Source organism: Triticum aestivum, chromosome 3A (genome assembly GCF_018294505.1).
Source record: "Triticum aestivum cultivar Chinese Spring chromosome 3A, IWGSC CS RefSeq v2.1, whole genome shotgun sequence".
Taxonomy (NCBI): domain Eukaryota; kingdom Viridiplantae; phylum Streptophyta; class Magnoliopsida; order Poales; family Poaceae; genus Triticum; species Triticum aestivum.
This window is the reverse complement of record NC_057800.1, coordinates 283,529,136-283,546,927: the sequence shown is the minus strand read 5'-3', so window position 1 is coordinate 283,546,927 and position 17,792 is coordinate 283,529,136.

Genomic DNA, 17,792 nt, shown 5'->3' with positions numbered 1-17,792 from the left:
AACAGGGGAAGCAGAGGAGGGGTTCACCGGGGTGCAGAGACGGGGGAGAGCTCGCTGGAGTCTATCTGGTGACCAGAAGATGCGGCGGCGGGATGTAACGGGATCGCCAGGGGATCCCGCACCCGTACGGTCAATATACGGCACCGGGCGACGACGAAGTCGACGCCGGCAGCAAGAAACATGGTCAGTGACGCGAACGCGAACGTGAAGTTACGACGATCTAGCAGAACAACTAGGCACGGAACTAGGACCTACGCGACATGGCGAACACGACAACGATGCGTAGGAGGGCTTATGGTGGTCGGAGCACTCGCCGGAGCGAGGATCGACGGCGACGGGTTCCGGCGCTCGTGGCAAAAGGCGACAGTGCATGCAAAACAGGGGGAGAGGGCGCGGTGCGACGCGGGTGCTCACCACGAACAAGATGGGGTGCTCGGCTTGGCATGAAGTGGACGGAGACGGGGAAGGCGGCGATCGAATAGGTATGGTGGCCGGAGTCGAAGAAGAAGATGAAGTCGATGCTGCAAAGGGCTCCAGCTACCGTAGTCGACGTCGGGGATGTAGTTGGCGATGGGGAAGAAGAAGGACACGGTTGGAGAGGCGGAGGTCGACAAAGAGCACTTCGACAACAAGGTCGCGCTCCCAGTTGCGCTCAGGCACGGTGGAGAACAGTGGATCTTGTGGCTAACCCCACCTGGCGGCGACGGATGGGAGAGGGAAACCCTAGAGAGGCAGGTGACATGGAGAGGGGTTTAAAAGTGGACTAGGGTGACGGGTGGTGCACGCCATCATGCTCGTGCTCGCGGTCCCCATGGCGAAGGTGGGAGGAGAGCGAAAAGGTGGGTGCGGGCTACAGGGCAGCCGCTGACATGTGGGGCCGAGGTGGCCACGTGACGAGGGCCTAACAGGGGTGCGTGCGCGCTTGGGTGAGAAAAAGCGGAGAGAGGGAGGTCACGGGGTGCTAGGTGGGCTGCGGGCGCGCTGCTGGGCCGCGGCTGGCCAGCTTCGCTGTTGCTGTTGGCTGGGCTACTTCTGCTGGCTACTCTTTTCTTTTCTTGAGGCAGAATGAAGAGAAACGCACAGGGGGAAATGAGAGGAGTTGGAGAAATATAAAAATATCCCCATGATCCTGAAATTACCACTATTTAATAAAATTCAGTTGGGCACTTTTAGAGGTAGAAAAATAAAACAAGTTTGAAAATAATTCAAACTTGAGGCATTTTTGAACCCAACCAAAACAACTTCAAAATAGGTGAAATTTGGCAGAGGGGTTCAGGACATGATGTTAGAATAGTGGGGAGAAAATGAACACTTATGGTGGAGGGCTAAGTGGCACTTGCAAAAATGGAAGGAAGGGAAGGAAGGAGGAGTGATGGTGCAAGAACCACACGTGGAGCATGCAATAATACAACATGCATGAAAACAATCACACAATGCAAATGATGAGGATGGAATGTAAAATGACAAGAGGCACAAATGCAATACTATGATGAGGCCATGATGCAACAATTAAAGGCGAAAAGAAACATGATAAGAAATGACAAGACAAGGCAAAACCCAAAATGAAACCACAAGGAGGAAACCACTTGGGATTGATGAAGAACAAGATGGTTATATTGCCAATATTGGGAAATTTTACAAATGGGGTATTACACAGTGCCACATGGAAGGTCTTTTACAACGAGGGCCCGGAGGCCAAGAAGCAGAAAAAGAACTTTACTCAAGTAGTCATCAATGAGAAGGTGAAGCATGCGTTCGAGAAAAAAGCAGTCGAGGACGCGAAAAAGGAGTTGAGGAGAAAAATGAGTTGCTACAGCAGGCTGTCGCTGTAGCTGTAGATGCCCGCGGAAATGATTTCGCTACTAACTTGATCCCGGCTATCATCAACTGGACAAAGTAAAATCCAGACAAGATAGTAGATGATTTCCGCATTCCCAGCCTCGTCGGGAGCAACTCAGGGAACAACACAAGCGCACCATCACCTGCTGATGCAACCGTGCCTGCTCCTGCACCCGCTCATAGCAGCCTGTTCTTAGTCTCTGGCGCGCTAGGCAGGCCTTTGTCGTTGGCTGAGCTCGACTAAGGGAGTCCTAGATTAGGGGGTCTCCGGACAGCCGGACTATATCCTTTGGCTGGACTGTTGGACTATGAAGATACAAGATTGAAGACTTCGTCTCGTGTTCGCATGGGACTTTCCTTGGCGTGGAAGGCAAGCTAGGCAATACAAATATGTAGATCTCCTCCCTTGTAACCGACTTTGTGTAACCTTAGCCCCCTCCGGTGTCTATATAAACCGGTCGGTTTAGTCCATAGGACAACATAGAATCATACCATAGGCTAGCTTCTAGGGTTTAGCCTCTACGATCTCGTGGTAGATCAACTCTTGTAATACTCATATCATCAAGAACAATCATGCAGGATGTAGGGTATTACCTCCATCAAGAGGGCCCGAACCTGGGTAAACATCATGTCCCCTGCCTCCTGTTACCATCCGCCTTAGACGCATAATTCGGGACCCCCTACCCGTGATCCGCCGGTTTTGAAACCAATATTGGTGATTTCATTGAGAGTTCCACTATGTCGTCACCGTAAGGCTTGATGGCTCTTTCGATTATTGGTAGCGATGCGACCCAGGGTGAGGTTTTCCTCCCCGGACAGATCTTTGTATTCGGCGGCTTCGCACTGCGGGCCAATTCGCTTGGCCATCTGGAGCAGATCGAGAGCTACGCCCGTGGCCATCAGGTCAGAATCGGAAACTTAAACTACACTGCTGACATCCGCGGAGACTTGATCTTCGACGGATTCGAGCCTGTGTCAGGTGCGCCACACAGTCATGACGAGCACGACGTAACTCTGCCGTCGGACAGTGTTCAGGAGATCGCATCTGCAACTACTCCGGCTTTCAATCCAAAGCAAATCGCGCCATCCAAGGACAGAGGGATAGACCCCGCCATGGAGGCCGCACCTCAGTGGCGATAGAGCCGGATACTGACTTCACCCCTTACGAGAGCCGTGTCGCCGAACCACTGGATTCATCTCCGGCCAACTGGCTCCTAGCCGCCTGCAACCGTACCTATCGAACTCGACTGGGTGCCGATCATGGAGTTCACCTCCGCGGATATCTTTCAGCACTCGCCTTTCGGAGATGTGCTAAATTCATTAAGGTCTCTCTCCTTGTTAGGAGAACATTGGCCGAACTATGTCCGGCTAGAATGGGTTGCGGACAACAAAGAAATCCGCTGCCCACCCACCACCCTCTTAGTATCCACTGTCGACGATTTAACCGACATGCTCAACTTCGACTCTGAAGACATCAACGGCATGGACGAAGATGGACGGGACGAACAGAAACCAGCGCCCACAGGCCGCCGGACAGCCACTTCATCACATGACATATATATGGTGGATACACCCAAAGAAGGCAATGGCAAAGAGACAGTGGAGGATGGCCCCTCCAAGAAGCAACCCAAGCGCCAACGTCAGCGGCGCCGCTCTAAGTCCCGCCATAGCAAAAACAGCGATAACAGCGCAAGAGAAAATAACACTCCAGTCAACTCCAGAGGAAACGACGACCACATTACCCTGGCGGCAGAGCACGATGAAACTACAAGCGGCAAACATAGAACGGATCCGACATCCGAACGCGGCGACGCTGAGGATAAACCTCATCAAACCCCCTCTTGGGAGGAAAACAGTCCGGACGAAGATGCACACATCATCCCAGAAACGCACTTGGAGCAAGAGAACCTCCGCAGAAGGCTTATTGCCACAGCGAGGAGTCTGAAGAAGCAGAAGCAAAGGCTTAAGGCCGCACAAAATACGCTCAACAGCAGGTGGAACAAAGTGCTCGACAACGAAGCAAAGTATGGTGGAAGTTACCACACAAAGATCTATCCAAAGCACAAGCTATTACCTGAATTTGACGATTAGGCCTTAGGGCCCACACAGCCAAAAAATGAAATGGCCAACCGGCCGGATCCACCACCTTGTGACCGCGATAGAGCGGCTAACAAAGTAGCACATAAGTCAACACACGATCTACGTGAGGACTGGCGCCAAAAATCCGGTATGACCAGATCCATCCATGGATCTTGGAAGCGCGCTCCGGCACAAAATCAAAACCAAATACTACAACCGTCCGAACGCCATGGCACATCCCAATACAGGGGTGCCGCACACCCCGATGTTTCACCGATGAGGTGCTGGACCATGAATTCTCAGAAGGATTCAAACCAGTGAACATAGAGGCGTGCGACGGGACCACAGACCCTGGGGTCTGGATTGAGGACTTTATCCTCCATATCCATATAGCTCGCGGAGACGATCTCCATGCAATTAAATACTTGCCCCTCGAGCTTAAAGTACCAGCTCGGCACTGGCTGAAAAGCCTCCCCGAAAACTCAATTGGAAGTTGGGAGGAGCTCGAGGACGCTTTTCGGGCTAATTTTCAAGGGACCTACGTCTGACCTCCGGATGTAGATGATTTAAGTCATATAATTCAATAGTCCGGAGAGTCCGCCCGAAAGCTTTGGAACAGGTTTCTCACCAAGAAGAACCAAATCGTCGACTGTCCGGACGCCGAAGCCTTTGTAGCTTTCAAACACAGCGTCCGAGATGAATGGCTCGCCAGACACCTCGGCGAAGAAAAACCGAGAACAATGGCAGCCCTAACAAGCCTCATGACCCGCTTTTGCGCGGGCGAAGACAGCTGGTTAGCCTACAGTAGCACCAGTGACCCAAGCACATCCGAAGTCAGAGATGGCAATGGAAAACCATGACGCAATAAAAACAAGCATCGAAATAAAGAAGATGGCCCAGATAATATGGCGGTAAACGCCGGATTCAAGGGCTCTTGACCAGGTCAGCAGAAAAAGCCTTTCAAAGGCAGCAGAGACGGACCGTCTGGCCTAAACAAGATTCTTGACAAACTATGTCAGATTCATGGCACCCCCGATAAACCTGCAAATCACACCCACAGAGAATGCTGGGTCTTCAAGCAGGCCGGTAAGCTAAACACTGAGCACAAAGGGGATGAGACACCAAACAAAGATGAGGACGAACCTCGCCAGCAAAGCACTGGATTACAGAAAAAATTACCACCATAGTTTAAAACAGTAAACATGATCCATGTGACAAAGAGGAGAAGCAAACATGCACTCCGAGACACACGCGCCATAGAGCCCATCACCCCTAGGTTCCACCCTTGGTTGGCCTGCCCGATCACTTTTGACCGCGGGGATCACGCGACAAGCATCCGACACGAAGGATTGGCTGCCTTGGTGTTAGACCCAATAATAAATGGATACCATCTCACACGAGTCCTCATGGACGGCGGCAGTGGTCTAAATCTGATATATCAGGACACAATCCACAAAATGGGGATAGACCCAACACAAATAAGCCACAGTAATATTACCTTCAAGGGAGTAATACCATGCCAAGAGGCCCTCTGTATGGTCTCTCTATTGCTAGAGGTTGTATTCGGTTCTCTCGATAACTTCCGAAGCGAAAGGTTAACTTTCTATATCGCTCCATTCCGAAGTGGCTATCAAGCACTACTCGGAAGAACGGCTTTCACTCATTTTAATGCAATACCGCATTATGCTTCTCTCAAGCATAAGATGCCCGGTTCACGTGGCACCATCATAGTTAGCGGAAATACTTAGCATTTTCTACGCGCGGAAGAGTGTGCGGCGGCTTTAACAGCCGAGCACTAGACGGCCTCACCAACCAGACAAAATGACAGGTCGTCAAGACCACAGACACGGTTAGATGAGTTGTTGGGGATCATAGCAGAAATTTAAAATTTTCTACGCATCACCAAGATCAATCTATGGAGTCATCTAGCAACGAGAGCGAGAGGAGTGCATCTACATACCCTTGTAGATCACAAGCGGAAGCGTTCAAGAGAACGGGGTTGATGGAGTCATACTCGTCGTGATCCAAATCACCGATGATCCTAGCGCCGAACGGACAACACCTCCGCGTTCAACACACGTATGGAACGGAGACGTCTCCCACGCCTTGATCTAGCAAGGAGGAGGGATAGGTTGAGGAAGAAAGCTCCAACAGCAGCATGACGACGTGGTGGTGGTGGAGCGGCAGTACTTCGGCAAGGCTTCGCCAAGGTCTTAACGGAGGAGGAGAGGTCTTGGGGAGGGGAGGGGTTGCACCTTTGATGTGGTGTGCAGCCCTCCCCTTGCCCCTCTATTTATAGGGGATGGAGGAAGGGGGCCGGCCCCCTTTAGATGAGATCTAGAGGGGGGGGGCGGCGGCCAAGGGGGTGGCTTGCCCCCCAAGCAAGGGGGGCGCCCCCTCTAGGGTTTCCCCCCCCCCCAACTCTAGGTGCATGGGCCCAAGGGGGGATGCGCCCATCCCACTTGGGGCTAGTTCCCTTTCCTCTATGGCCCATGAGGCCCTCGGAGAGAGGTGGCCCCTCTCGGTGGACCCCCGGAACCCCTCCGGTGGCCCCGGTACAATACCGATATGCCCCAGAACCTTTTCGGTGACCGTATGACAACTTCCTATATATAAATCTTCACCTCCGGACCATTCTGGAACTCCTCGTGATGTCCGGGATCTCATTCGAGACTCTGAACAACATTCGGTGATCACATACAAGTCTTCCTAATAACCCTAGCGTCATCGAACCTTAAGTGTGTAGACCCTATGGGTTCGGGAACCATGCAGACATGACTGAGACAACTCTCCGGCCAATAACCAACAGCGGGATCTGGATACCCATGTTGCCTCCCACATGTTCCATGATGATCTCATTGGATGAACCACGATGTCAATCGGTACGTTAGTTGCCCGAGATTCGATCGTCAGTATCCCAATACCTCGTTCAATCTCGTTACCGGCAAGTCACTTTACTCGTTCCGTAACACATCATCCCGTGACCAACCCTTAGTCACATTGAGCTCATTAGGATGATGTCTTACTGAGTGGGCCCAGAGATACCTCTCCGTCATACAGAGAGACAAATCCCAATCTCGATTCACGCCAACCCAACAAACACTTTCAGAGATACCCGTAGTGCACCTTTATAGTCACCCAGTTACGTTGTGGTGTTTGGCACACCCAAAGTATTCTTACAGTATCTGGGAGTGCACAATCTCATGGTCTAAGGAAAATATACTCGACATTAGAAAAGCTTTAGCAGACGAACTACACGATCTTGCGCTATGCTTAGGATTGGGTCTGGTCCATCACATCATTCTCCAAATGATGTGATCTTGTTATCAATGACATCCAATGTCCATGGTCAGGAAACCGTAACCATCTATTGATCAACGAGCTAGTAAACTAGAGGCTCACTAGGGACATGTTGTGGTCTATGTATTCACACATGTATTACGATTTTCGGATAACACAATTATAGCATGAACAATAGACAATTATCATGAACAAGGAAATATAATAATAACCATTTTATTATTGCCTCTAGGGCATATTTCCAATAGTCTCCCACTTGCACTAGAGTCAATAATCTAGTTACATTGTGATGAATCGAACACCCATAGAGTTCTGGCGTTGATCATGTTTTGCTCGAGGAAGAGGTTTAGTCAACGGATCTGCGACATTCAGGTCAGTATGTACTTTACAAATATCTATGTCTCCATTTTGAACATTTTCACGAATGGAGTTGAAGCGACGCTTGATATGCCTGGTCTTCCTGTGAAACCTGGGCTCCTTGGTAGGGGCAATAGCTCCAGTGTTGTCACAGAAGAGAGTCATCGGGCCCAACGCATTGGGAATAACTCCTAGGTCGGTAATGAACTCCTTTATCCAGATTGCTTCTTGTGCTGCCTCCGAGGCTGCCATGTACTCCGCTTCACATGTAGATCCCGCCACGACGCTTTTCTTGCAACTGCACTAGCTGACTGCCCCACCATTCAAAATATACACGTATCTGGTTTGTGACTTAGAGTCATCCAGATCTGTGTCGAAGCTAGCATCGACGTAACCCTTTACGACGAGCTCTTCATCACCTCCATAAATGTGAAACATATCCTTAGTCCTCTTCAGGTACTTCAGGATATTCTTGACCGCTGTCCGATGTTCCATGCCGGGATTACTTTGGTACCTTCCTACCAAACTTACGGCAAGGTTTACATCAGGTCTGGTACACAGCATGGCATACATGATAGACCCTATGGCCGAGGCATAGGGGACAACACTCATCTTTTCTCTATCTTCTACCGTGGTCGGGCATTGAGCCGTGCTCAATCTCATACCTTGCAATACAGGCAAGAACCCCTTCTTGGACTGATCCATATTGAACTTCTTCAATATCTTGTCAAGGTACATACTTTTTGAAAGACCAATGAGGTGTCTCGATATATCTCTATAGATCTTGATGCCTAATATATAAGCAGCTTCTCCAAGGTCCTTCATTGAAAAACACTTGTTCAAGTAGGCCTTTATGCTTTCCGAGAATTATATATCATTTCCCATCAATAGTATGTCATCCACATGTAATATGAGAAATGCTACAGAGCTCCCACTCACTTTCTTGTAAACACAGGCTTCTCCATAAGTCTGCGCAAACCCAAAAGCTTTGATCATCTCATCAAATCGAATGTTCCAACTCCGAGATGCTTGCACCAGCCCATAGATTGAGCGTTGGAGCTTGCACACCTTGTCAGCATTCTTAGGATTGACAAAACCTTCCGGCTGCATCATATACAATTCTTCCTTAAGGAAACCGTTAAGGAATGCCATTTTGACGTCCATTTGCCATATCTCATAATCATAGAATGCGGCAATTGCTAACATGATTCGTACGGACTTCGGCTTCGCTACGGGTGAGAAAGTCTCATCGTAGTCAACCCCTTGAACTTGTCGATAACCCTTAGCGACAAGCCGAGCCTTATAGATGGTCACATTACCATCCGCGTCTGTCTTCTTCTTAAAGATCCATTTATTTTCTATGGCTCGCCGATCATCGGGCAAGTCAGTCAAAGTCCATACCTAGTTTTCATACGTGGATCCTATCTCGGATTTCATGGCTTCCAGCCATTTGTCGGAATCTGGGCCCGCCATTGCTTCTTCATAGTTCGAAGGTTCACCATTGTCTAACAACATGATTTCCAGGACAGGGTTGCCGTACCACTCTGGTGTGGAACGTGTCCTTGTGGACCTACGAAGTTCAGTAGCAACTTGATCTAAAGTTTCATGATCATCATCATTAACTTCCTCTCTAGTTGGTGCAGGCACCTCAGAAACATTTTGTTGAGCTGCGCCACTCTCCGATTCAAGAGGCAATACTTCATCAAGTTCTACTTTCCTCCCACTTACATCTTCCGAGAGAAACTCTTTCTTAGAAAGGATCCATTCTTGGCAACAAACATCTTGCCTTCGGATCTGAGGTAGAAGGTATACCCAATTGTTTCTTTAGGATATCATATGAAGATGCATTTTCCCGATTTGGGTTCGAGCTTTTCAGGTTGAAGTTTCTTGACATAAGCATCGCATCCCCAAACTTTCAGAAACAACCGCTTATGTTTCTTACGAAACCACAATTTATACAGTGTTGTCTCAACGGATTTCGACGGAGCCCTATTTAAAGTGAATGCGGCAGTCTCTATAGCATAACCCCAAAATGATAGCGGTAGATCGGTAAGAGACATCATAGATCGCACCATATCCAATAGGGTGTGATTACGACATTCGGACACATCATTAAGCCGTGGTGTTCCAGGCGGCGTGAGTTGTGAAACTATTCCACATTTCCTTAAGTGTGTGCCAAATTCGTGACTCAAATATTCTCCCCCACGATCTGATCGTAAGAACATGATTTTCCCGTCACGTTGATTCTCAACCTCACTCTGAAATTCCTTGAACTTTTTAAAGGTCTCAGACTTGTGTTTCATTAAGTAGATATACCCATATCTACTCAAGTCATCAGTGAGGGTGAGAACATAACGACAGCCACCGCGAGCCTCTACACTCATTGGACCTCACACATCAGTATGTATGATTTCCAATAAGTTGGTTGCTCGCTCCATTGTTCCGGAGAAGGGAGTCTTGGTCATTTTGCCCACGAGGCATGGTTCGCACGTGTCAAATGATTCATAATCAAGAAAATCCAAAAGTCCATCTGCATGGAGTTTCTTCATGCATTTGACACCAATGTGACCAAGGCGGCAGTGCCACAAGTATGTGGGACTATCATTATCAACCATACACCTTTTGGCATTCACACTATGAATATGTGTAATATCACGTTCGAGATTAAATAAGAATAAACCATTGACCAACGGGGCATGACCATAAAACATGTCTCTCATATAAATAGAACAACCATTATTCTCAGATTTAAATGAGTAGCCATCTCGCATTAAATGAGTAATCATAACCAGGCTGAAGTTTCTCTCAAAGAGATCTCGGATGCGGCTCTGCAATATCGGCACATCCTTTGTTGGACCCCAGCTCAGCCCCCTGCTGATCCATGACGTCAGTTGTGGTGGGGGGCCCGAGCGGAAGGCAGGGACGGCTACCCACTTGGCACTTTGGGGAGCTATGATATAAAACCACTCCCGCTGCCACAAACTGGACATCCTCTGGGAAGGAACCCTCTGGCCATGGGGCATCAGCGCTTTTGATTATTACGGCACCTGCGCACTCTACGTGTCGCCCCTCGATCATCTTCGGCTTCACATTGAAGGTCTTGAGTCACATGCCGAAGTGAGGGGTAATGCGAAGGAAGGCCTCACATACGACGATGAACGACGAGATGTGAAGGAGGGAATCCGGGGCCAGATCATGGAAATCCAACCCATAATAGAACATGAGCGCCCTAACAAAGGGATCCAGAGCGAGGCCTAGTCCTCGGAGGAAGTGAGAGATGAACAGAACACTCTCGTTGGGTTCGGGAGTGGGGATGACCTGCCCTTGGGTGGTCAGCTTGTGCGAAATTTCGGCGGTCAGATATCTGGCCTCTCTCAGCTTCTTGATGTCCTCCTCTGTGACAGAGGAAGGCATCCACCGACCTTGGAGGTTGGATCCGGACATGGTTGAAGGTCCGAGGCGCCTGACCTGAGCCAGGGGAAGGATTCTATTGAGCATGAGAGGAAAAAAGAATAGGTCTTGGCCTCTTTATAAAGAGGGTGAATGTCAAGCGTCCTCCTCACGACCGTTTTGGACTCGCCTAAAATCGAGGAGTCATACCAACGGGCACGAGTGGGTTACCCACGTCCGTATTGATGAGAATCCCATAATAAGGGGGACACAATCTCTGCTTCGAGAAGACATGTCAAGGAAACCGCCTCGCAATATGTGTAGTGTTGGATGGGAAAAACGGCTCGGATAATGACCGGGCCATGACATAACATTGTGCTGTCAAAACGCGTCAGCAGATTAGATTTGTGGAAATATTATTCTCTCTATGGTGGTATGTGGAAATTGTTTTGCAGAGCTGGACAATATCCCTGGGTTCAAAATCTTCTATGGAGTATTCGAAGGAGGAACCCGCCTTGCAATGCCGAAGACAAAACTGCGCGCCGGACTCATCGTCATTGAAGCATGGTTCAGGGGCTACTGAGGGAGTCCTGGATTAAGGGGTCTCCGGACAGCCGGACTATATCCTTTGGTCGAACTGTTGGACTATGAAGATACAATATTGAAGACTTCGTCTCGTGTCCGGATGGGACTTTCGTTGGCGTGGAAGGCAAGCTAGGCAATACGGATATGTAGATCTCCTCCCGTGTAACCGACTCTGTGTAACCCTAGCCCCCTCCGGTGTCTATATAAACCAGAGGGTTTAGTCCGTAGGACAACATACAATTATACCATAGGCTAGCTTCTAGGGTTTAGCCTCTATGATCTCGTGGTAGATCAACTCTTGTAATACTCATATCATCAAGAACAATCAAGCAGGATGTAGGGTATTACCTCCATCAAGAGGGCCCGAACCTGGTTAAACATCATGTCCCCTGCCTCCTGTTACCATCCGCCTTAGACGCACAGTTCGGGACCCCCTACCTGAGATCCGCCGGTTTTGACACCGACATCGACGCCCTCACGGTAATTACATGTTGCACCAACATATATCTAGAATATTCCGTCTTCATTGCCTTTCGGATGTTTTACTCTGTAGACATGTGTTTTCAAGCCGACAAAACCCCGTGCACCGTACTCTACTTGATCAAAGGCCAAAAGGTGGACGTGGGAAAGGCGGTGAAAACGAAGCCCTTGGAACTCACGTTCCACGGCCAGCCGATGCCTGGTGGGCACTTCAGGGTTACCTTGTCGAGTGTGAAATCGGGGCATGAGGATTTGCCTCCTCTAGTACGGCTAGGGGGAGAGGACAATGAGACCCCACCGCGGCTTGGAAACTACAAGGGTTGGGTGCTACTATGGCTGAAGAATCTACTTCATCTGGAGCCAGCCGAGAGCACACCAATAACCACACATCAGCAAGCAGGTAGGAACACCACCAAAATGTATAGTAGCATAGGTTTGCCAATGCCTGGTGCGGCCGGGATAGGATTGCCGGCGAGGAGTGTCTTAATCTCTTCAAGTGTCGTGGTTGCTTAATCTGTCCATTGGAAGTTCTTGGCTTCTTAAGCAGTTTGTATAGTGGCAATGCCTTTTCTCTGAGCCGGGATATGAAGTGCCTCAAGGCGACCACTGTAACGCCCCATATGTAACTTCCTCCGCCCCCTGAGTCGCTGGCCGTCTCCGCCGCCACCCGCCGGCCGCCTCCGCTCCACCGACGCCTGCCACCGGCCACCGCCTCGCCGCCCGCCTCCACCGACGCCGCCTCCACCGGATCTGGTCTCCGCCGCCCTGGGTCCGGCCTCTCCTCGCAGTACGGCGACCGGCGACTCCGGCCACCAGCTCCCTCCCTCGGGCCCCTCCTTCCCCAGCTCCGGTGAAGTCTTCGGTGAACATCGAGAAGCGTGCGCCAGATCTGGATCGGATCCAAAATATCTAGGGTTGACCCCTTTTTCTCACCAAGTCTTTTCCTGCATTTATTTTCTAGGCATATTCATCGCATCATATCTCATCATCCGTAGCTCTGTTTTGCGTGTGTGATATATCAAATCGTTCGTCTGGATGTGCTCTTCATTTCATTCCATTGCACCATGCTTGTTTGAGTACATCTTGATGCCTAAAGTGCTGTTGCAAGAGTGCTATAAAATGTTAGTTTCTATTTCTTAACAGATTATGAGCTTTTTTCATTTTTGCCATGTTTAATGTGTGCCTCCTATGAACTTGAGCCCTACATGTGTTTTGGGCTATGCCATGCCATCTTTACAGGGGTGTATGCCATGTATTTTTGTGATCAATGTGGTGACTAGCACAAGCATGCAAAGTAGCCCCTGGGATGTTGCTGATTTCAGGGACTTAGAATTCTTCTAAGTCATTTCCCTGATGTTATTTTTATGTCATGTATTCATGTTGCTACAGAGTGATCCATGCCTCTTTTGAGCATGTTCATTAAGGATGATTTTGATATATTGTTATGTTATATCCATCCATGTCTTTTTTGGAATTATGGGTTAACCTAGCATGACTCAATCTTGCTCTACTTTTGCTATAAAATGTTCCTGGCAGATTGTTTACGTGTTAATCAATTTTGTCGAGGTTGTTATAGTTGATCCATGCATGCTATGAGATTGTTCTTGCCATGGTTAGCTTCTTGAAAAAGTCTTCTTGCTGGGTGTATGCTTAGTTTGTCATGCAAAGCCTTGTGGTGAGTGCATCGAGCTCGCAAACATGCCTACGTAACTCTGTTTTTGCCATGTCCAGTTTTCTGCTAAGTCTGAATCTGTTAACGCAACTTGCTATGTTTACATGGGTGCCATTATATCTTCTGATCCTTTTTGGCTTTTGGTTAGTAAGGGACTTTTGTTATATGCTTTGAGTAGTTTCATGCCATGCCTTGCTTTGCCATGATATGATCCTTTAGCATGTCGATAACTTGCTCTAAACATTGCTTCGTGATGTTAAATCCTGACATGTTATTTCCACTAAGTTTGTGAACCTGTTATCTTTTGCACTTTCGCCATGCTTGTTTGAGCCTGCTATTGTGTGAATTAGACATAGCTCAGTGTTCATATTTTGTCAAGAATCTTGAGTGGATCACTGCCATGTGCTTTGTTGTTATGTTAGAGTGCAGTAGCTTAGTTTCTTGTTGCATTCTAGGTGGCATTGTGCTGTTAATCGCAGAGTTGTGCCATTATTGTTTTGCTTGCCATTTGCAAACCATGGATCCGTTTCCGGTGATCTTCATATTGGTTTCAACCGAAATCAACTCATATTTCGAGCGGTGCACTTGGTTTTCCAAGTTGAGGCCTGGTTCAATCTTTCCTTTCTGAAGCACGCATATACATTGCAATTGACATCCTGCATATCATGCCATGTTTTGCATCATGTTGCTTGCGCATTGCATCGTGGTTGATTGTGGTTCCCTTTGCTTGTGTTCTTGCTTTGGGTAAAGCCGGGAGAAGAGTACGTGATCGAGGAACCCGTTGAGTACGCTTACGCGGATCAAGCTTATGTCAACTCGGAGAACTTTGCAGGCAAGATGACCATACCCTCAAAATCACTTCTATCTTTGCTTGCTAGTTGCTCGCTCTATTGCTATGCCTATGCCTCGATACCTACCACATGCTTTATCATGCCTCCCATATTGCCATGTCAAGTCTCTAACCCACATTATCCTAGAAAACCGTTGTTTGGCTATGATACCGCTTTGCTCAGCCCCTCTTATAGCGTTGCTAGTTGCAGGTGAAGATTGGAGTTTGTTCCTTGTTGGAACATGATTATTGTTGGGATACCACTATTATATCTTGTTTACTTTAATGCACCTATATACTTTGTAAAGGGTGGAAGGCTCGGCCTTACGCCTGGTGTTTTGTTCCACTCTTGCCGCCCTAGTTTCCGTCATACCGGTGTTATGTTCCTTGATTTTGCGTTCCTTACGCGGTTGGGTTATAATGGGAACCCCTTGACAGTTCGCCTTGAATAAAACTCCTCCAGCAAGCCCAACCTTGGTTTTACCATTTGCCACCTAGCCTTTTTCCCTTGGGTTCCGCGGACCCAAGGGTCATCTTTACTTTAAACCCCCGGGTCAGTGCTCCTCTGAGTGTTGGTCCAACCTGTCAGCAGCCGGTGGCCACTAGGGGCAACTCTGGGTTGGCCTACCGGAACCTTGGACAATCCGGTGTGCCCTGAGAACGAGATATATGCAGCTCCTATCAAGATTTGTCGGGACATTCGGGTGTCTTTGCTGGTCTTGTTTAACCATTGTCGAGATGTCTTGTAACCGGGATTCCGAGTCTGATCGGGTTGTCCTGGGGGAGAAGGAATATCCTTCGTTGACCGTGAGGGCTTGTGATGGGCTAAGTTGGGACACCCCTGCAGGGTTTTGAACTTTCTAAAGCCATGCCCGTGGTTATGGGCAGATGGGAATTTGTTAATGTCCGGTTGTAGAGAACTTGACACTTTACTTAATTAAAATGCATCAACCGCGTGTGTGGCCGTGATGGTCTCTTTTCGGCGGAGTCCTAGAAGAGAACTCGGTCTCGTGTTATGCTTGAACATAAGAAGTTCTAGGATCACTTCTTGTTCATAGATTTCTCGAACGTGCTTTGCCTTCTCTTCTCACTCTCATTTGTGTAAGTTAGCCACCATATATGCTAGTGCTTGCTGCAGCTCCACCTCATACCTTTTCCCTACCCATAAGCTTAAATAGTCTTGATCGCGAGGGTGTGAGATTGCTGAGTCCCCGTGACTCATAGATTACTTCCAAAACCAGATGCAGGTGTCGATGATACCATTCCAGGAGATGTGACTGAACTCAATTGGGAGTTCGATGAGGACTTGGGACGTTACTACATTTCCTTTCCAGACGATCAGTAGTGGAGCCTAGTTGGGGCGATCGGGGATCTTATGCATTTGGGGTTGTTTTTATTTTGGTTCCGTAGTCGGACCTTGATTGTATCTGGATGATGTAATGCTATATTTATGTATTGTGTAAAGTGGCGATTATAATCCAACTATGTACCTCTTTCTTTTTTAGTACATGGGATGTGTGAAGATTACCCCTCTTGCGACATGCCTACAATGCGGTTATGCCTCTAAGTCATGCTCCAACACGTGGGAGATATAGCCACATCGTGGGTGTTACAAGTTGGTATCAGAGCCTTCCCCGACTTAGGAGCCCCCTGCTTGATCGAATCGCTGGCGTTGTTGAGTCTAGAAAAAATGTTTTGAGTCTTTTAGGATTATATATATCGGAAGTAGGATTCTTTTTACTCGTCAGTCCCTTCGTCGCTTTGGTGAGGCATCCTGACTAGAGTTTTGACTCTTCTCTTCTCAAATTTCACTAATTTTTTTAGGATCACACGGGTATCTTGGAATCATTCCGATGGTTTTGTGACGAGAACATTGTTCTTGGTACCTCCTGACATTTAGGGGTTGTGGCAGTGTCCCAGGGAGTTGAGCTCCGAGGTGTTGTCATCACAATTTTATCGTTGTAGTTCTGGAATACCTGAGTTTCGCCGACATCAAAATCTCTTTTATGTAGTTGTTGGTGAGATAACCTCGACGCCACCTAGTACTGGGGCGGGAGTTCGGGAGTATTGCCATAACTCGTATAACTGATGCTTTTCGAAGGTTGAGGTAAATGATTTCCGAAGGTTTCTTGGTTATGTGTTGAAGGATGGATACAGCTGGATGTAGGATTTGCTAGTTTTGGGTGAGATATTATGCTTCCCCTGTATCCCCAACACCTGATTGCATAACCGAAAAGTTTCGGGAGTTTCATAGGTGGGAATTCATGTAGCTCCAGTATTTCTTCCGCAGATATTTGGTTTGTGATTGGGTAATCCTTACCAAGTATTTGTTCATATCCGTACCTTGTTGCTTTATTCATCTATCTCTATCTAAGTGGCTTCTCAATTTATGGAAGTGTGACCATTTAATTTGGAATTCATTCGTTCATTCTTGTTCGAATGTTAAGGCTATATGTTGCAATTTCGATCCATTTGATTCAACTTGAATATATGTCTTTCAAGATGCTAACGGATGTTACCCTCTTCAGGATGGCTCCTCCAATGCGTCAGAATCTGGAACTACCGCCACCACCTCCACCTCCGAAGGCATGGCAAGTTGTGATGGCCGCTACCAACGCCAACACGCAGCTGGTTATGCAACTCTTGCAAGAGTGCAACCAAGGAAATCAAGGCAATGGCAACAATCAAACTCAGTTTGCTACCCTCAGTCAGTTCCTCGCAAACCAACCGAAGACATTCAGTAACTGTGTCGAGGCCATAGACGTTGATGATTGGCTCGTGGATATCTGCAAACATTTTGAGTGTAGCAATGTCAGGCCTGAGGACTTTGTCAAGTTTGCTTCGTTCCAACTCAAAGACCAAGCTGCTGAGTGGTATCAACAATACAAAGATTCCAGAGGAGGTTGTGTGATTACCTGGGATGACTTCCGCAAAGACTTCAAAGCTCACCACATTCCTCAGAGTGTTGTTGAGAGTAAGCGGGAGGAGTTCCGCAATCTGAAGCAAGGCAGCTTGTCTGTTTACCAATACAACATCATGTTCCAGAAGCTTGCTCGCTTCGCCAAGCAAGATGTCCCTGACGAGAAGAGCATGATTTATAAGTTCAGAGGTGGCCTCAGAGAAGATCTGCAAGTATCCCTAGTGCTTTTTGAGCCGAAAAAGTATGATGAGTTCTACAACATGGCACTGAAACAAGAAGCTGCTCAGGTCAAGTGCGATGCTTCCAAGAAGAGAGTCAGGGATGCTACTCCTTCTTCTTCT